Source organism: Otolemur garnettii, unplaced genomic scaffold (assembly GCF_000181295.1).
Source record: "Otolemur garnettii isolate 467f Iridium unplaced genomic scaffold, OtoGar3 scaffold00002, whole genome shotgun sequence".
NCBI lineage: Eukaryota > Metazoa > Chordata > Mammalia > Primates > Galagidae > Otolemur > Otolemur garnettii.
The window spans coordinates 10,155,584-10,160,687 of NW_003852397.1; the positions used below are offsets into that span (position 1 = coordinate 10,155,584).

Consider the following 5,104-nt stretch of genomic DNA (forward strand, 5'->3'; position numbering starts at 1 on the left):
TGATGTGTTGCTGGATTCTGTTCGTTAGGATCTTGTTGAATATTTTTGCATCAATATTCATTAGTGATATTGATCTATAATTTTCTTTTCTTGTTGGGTCTTTTCCTGGTTTGGGTGACATTGATTTTCCCTGACAGGCTGTGATGTGGCCTCATCCATTCAGGTCTGGCAGACACTCAGAACCCCCTCCTAAATGCAGGTCAACCTTGCTAGAGTCCATCACTTTGTCCCATGCAACAGGGTAGACTGAGTGTGTGAAGCACAAGCAGGTATGTGGAGCACATGTCACCTGTGTGGCCACCCACCAGTGCACTGGGGCCATCAACTCACTTCCCCAGAGCTGGGTAATGGCTGAATTCAAGCCCAGCAGGACCACACTGCACACTCTGCAGGACCCCTGCCTGGGGAGCTGCTTTCTGGGAGAGATGCTGCTTACTTCTAGGAGCTCTCTGACATGTGCTGCCAAGGCTTCCCCAAACACTGTCTTCCCCACACAGTTAACATTTTGGTGACAGGAGCCTTCCCCTACTTAGACCAGTCACAATCCCAAAAATTAACAACATGAAACAATTCTCCAAGTAAACATGACGACAAGTGTGTCAGTCAAGGCTCTGGGGACAAGGGAAGTTCAGAGAATGGGTATCACATAGCTTCCCACTCTGCCCCTTTGGCCAACTACAGTCACTGGCACAGGAAACTGAGTCCAATTGATTGGTGGCCAAGGGCAGTTTGGGGCATGGCTGAGGTTGGAGGTGGAGCCATATCTCCTAAGAGGCATAGCAAGGGTGGAATCAAATTAGTGCACTGGGGGCTCTCGGGCCCATGGGCTCCTCATACAGCTAGTTCAAATGCAGGGCCTGCTGTCCAACCATCCTGGGTGAGGCTCATTCCCCTCAGCCTGCCACTGAGATCCCCACCTCACTGTCCATCTCTCTACTACATTCTTTAACCACCTGCACCAAAACAACTTCCATCAACAATAACAGGCCACACAGGCAAGGACCAGGACTACAGCAAAGGAGGGGCAAGTCCTCCTTTGTCATGGAGCTATTGAACGACTGCAACAGCACCATGTATCTAACATGCCCCTCTTGAGGCTCCACCAGCTGTCTCCTCCCATCTTTTCCACCCTACTGACACAGGACTAGCCTGGGTCTGAGCCCAGGGCACATGCAGCCTTACCACCCAGATGTGTCTGAGGGGGCTCAATGAATTCGAGGGAGTACTGCAGTGGAAGGACCACGAGTGTCAAGCCACCATCCTTCTGGGACAGACTCGGCCTTCTAGGAAATTTCTGATACTTCTGGAAAGAGAATCCAGTCACCCATAAGGCAGCCTCTCTCCAGGTATGCAGGGTGCATGGGCAGAGGAAGGTGGGGTGTCTGCCTGATACCCTGAGGGCCTCCACGTGGTGTCCTGCAAAGCTGAGCTTCTGAGATCATAGCAAGCAATCCAGAGAATTCAATCAAGACAACCTGAAATCACCTCAAGAGAGGAGAAAAGCTTCGCCGTGACTCCTTGGGAGGTACCATGCTGTCTACAGGTGTGTTAGAAAGTCTTCATTAGAGGTATGAGCCAGATCTTCCAGCACTGGCAGGCGAAGGAGGGGGAAATATCTAGCATGGAAGGGCTCAAAACAGCACAAGAAAGTGGGTATTTCATTCTCTTGGTGGCACCAAGGCACAGCTGCACATGCACCCAGCGGAGCCAATGTGGCTGGGGGCTAGCAGCACCCCATTCATCATGTAGGCCCCACCAGGGCACCCACTATCTACTGGGCTGCAGAAACTAGTGCGTGAACATGTTGAGCTCGTTATCCAACCAACCAGCTCTATTCCTGAGCAGCTTTGTTTTGCTCTGAGGTGAATCAAGAACCTCAGTTTTCTTGTTCATGGCTGCAGTTTCCTGCTCTAGGTTCTTTGGCATGATGTCAACTTGCTGACACAGATGAGCAAAGGTCCCAGACAGTTCCTGCTAGACTTGGTGGCTGCAGTTGGAACCAGTGTACATGATGATGAGCTGCAGCTTCTTACTGGCATACTTGACGAACTGGCCACACATCCACCCTAAAGAAGAGGGTAATGAACTGCCAGTCTACCGCCTTCCATACCACCACTCCAACAATGAGAACGCCCATCGAGGTCCTGGATGTCAGGGAGGCCAGGCCAGTAACCATGGAAACCGTGAGTTTCTCTTGGGTGCGGGAGCCCTGTGCAGGGTTGGGGGCATGTTGGGGTTGCCTGGTGTCAGAGGGACGGGATGCTGAGCCTGGTCATTGTACCAATCAAGGCCCAAGGGCTGTTCTTGGGGCCCAGGAACCTATTCACCCGAGTGAAAAAAGGAACTCGATGTCCTCCTGGAAGTTGGCATACAGCTTATCACAGTTCAGGTTGTAGCTCAGGGAGAAGCACTGGTGAGGGACCAGCATGTCTATCTGACTACGCACAGAAGCAGGAAGGAGGGTCTTCAAGCATCTATCCTGTCCTGTTGCATCACTGCAGGGAGCTGGTGATGGCCATGGAGCAGTGGTCTGACATGCTTTGGCCCAGTCCTTCCTCTATATGGTGATGCAATTCATTCTTTTATTTTTAATTAAATCATAGCTGTGTACATTAATGCAATCATGGGGTACAGTGTGGTGTTTTCATATACAATTTGAAATATTTTCATCAAAATTGTTAACATAGCCTTCATGTCATTTTCTTAGTTATTGTGTTAAGACATTTATATTCTACTTTTAGAAAGAATCACTTGTACCCTTGTAAGATAAACCATAGAGGTGATACCACCAATCACCCTCCCTCCACCTATCCACCCCCCTCCCCAGCCCCCTTCCTGTATTCTTAGGCTATAATCAGGTGATAGCTTTCATATGAAAGCTATAAATTAGTTTCATAGTAGGGCTGTGTACATTGGATACTTTTTCTTCCATTCTTGTGATACTTTGTTAAGAAGAACATTTTCCATCTCCATCCATGTAAACATGAAGGAGGTAAAATCTCCATATTTCTTTATGGCTGCATAGTATTCCACACTGTACATATACCACAGTTTATTAATCCATTTGTGAATTGATGGGCACTTGGGCTTCTTCCATGACCTGGCTATTATGAATTGGGCTGCAATAAACATTCTAATACAAATATCTTTGTTGCAATGTGATTTTTGGTCTTCTGGATATATACCTAACAAAGGAATTTTAGGATCAAACAACAGGTCTATTTTTAGTCTTTCCAAAAAGGATGAATTAATTTGCATTCCCACCAGCAGTGTAGAACTGTTCCCTTTTCTCCACATCCATGCCAACATCTCTGGTTTGGGGATTTTGTGATATGGGCTAATCTTACTGGAGTTAGGTGATACCTCAAAGTAGTTTTGATTTGCTTTTCTCTGATGAGTAAGAATGATGAGCATTTTTTCATATATCTGTAGGCCATGAGCCTATCTTCTTTAGAGAAATTGCTTTTCAAATACCTTGCTCACCCTGAGATGGGATCATTTGTTCTTATCTTGTTAATACATTTGAGTTCTCTATGGATTCTGGTTATTAAACCTTTGTCGGAGACATAACCAGCAAATATCTTCTCCCATTCTGAGGGCTGTCTACTTGCTTTACTTACTGTGTTCTTGGCTGTGCAGAAGCTTTTTAGTTTGATCAGGTAATGATCAAGTAATGATAAGTAGCTGGATTCATCTCTTGGCTCTCTATTCTGTTCCATACATCTAGCTCTCTGTTTTTGTGCCAGTACCATGCTGTTTTGATCACTATCAATTTATAGTATAGTCTGAGGTCTGGCAGCATGATTCCTCCTGCTTTGTTTTTATTTATGAGTAATGTCTTGGCTATTTGAGGTCTTTTCTGATTCTATGTAAAATGAAGTATTATTTTTTCAAGATCTTCAAAGTATGACAATAGAGCTTTAATAGGGATTGCATTAAAATTATATATTGCTTTGGATAATATGGACATTTTAACAATGTTGATTCTTCCCAGCTATGATTATGGTATGTTTTTCCATTTGTTAACATTCTCAGCTATTTTTTTCTTAGAGTTTCATAGTTTTCTTTATAGAATTCTTTTGCATCCTTTGTTACATAAACTCCCAAATATTTCATCTTCTTTGGCACTACTGTGAATGGAATGGTGTCCTTGACTGTTTTTTCAGGTTCGCTGCTGTTGGTATATATAAAAGCTACTGATTTATGAGTGTTGATTTTATAACCTGAGACGATGCTATATTCCTTGATCACTTCTAAAAGTTTTGTAGTAGAATCCCTGGTGTTTTACAGATATACAATCATATCATCTGCAAAGAGTGAAAGTTTAATCTCTTCTGACCCTATATGGATACCCTTGATTGCCTTTTCTTCCCTAATTGTGATGACTAAAACTTCCATTACAATGTTGAAGAGCAATGGAGACAATGGGCAACCTTGCCTCATTCATGATCTGAGTGGAAATGATTTCAATTTAACTCCATTCAATACAATATTGGCTGTGGGTTTGCTGTAGATGGTCTCTATCAGTTTAAGAAATGTCCCTTCTATACCAATTTTCTTAAGTGTTCTGATCATGAAGGGATGCTGGATATTATCAAAAGCTTTTTCTGCATCAGTTGAGAGAATCATATGGTCTTTGTTTTTAAATTTGTTTATGTGATGAATTACATTTATAGATATACGTATGTTGAACTATCCTTGAGATCTTGGGATAAAACCCACTTGGTCATGGTGTATAATTTGTTTGATGTGTTGCTGGATTCTGTTCGTTAGGATCTTGTTGAATATTTTTGTATCAATATTCATTAGTGATATTGGTCTATAATTTTCTTTTCTTGTTGGGTCTTTTCCTGTTTGGGGGATCAAGGTGATGTTTGCTTTATAGAATGTGTTGGGTAGTATTCCGTCTTTTTCTATATTTTGGAAAAGGTTGAGTAATATAGGTAGTAGTTCCTCTTTAAAGGTTTCGTAAAATTCTGACATGAAGCCATCTGGGCCCAGGATTTTCTTTTCTGTATAGTTGATGCTATTTCAGAACTTGATATAGGCCTGTTCAACATTTCAGTGTCATTCTGGCTAAGTCTTGGGAGGTGGTGTGCTTCCA

The 5,104-nt window shown here is 43.4% G+C and overlaps 1 pseudogene; it reads right to left on the reverse strand.

Moving 5' to 3' along the window:
• Nucleotides 1-1,767: 1,767 nt before the first annotated feature.
• The window catches only part of LOC100942341, an 8,805-nt pseudogene continuing 5,468 nt past the window's right edge, over nucleotides 1,768-5,104 (reverse strand).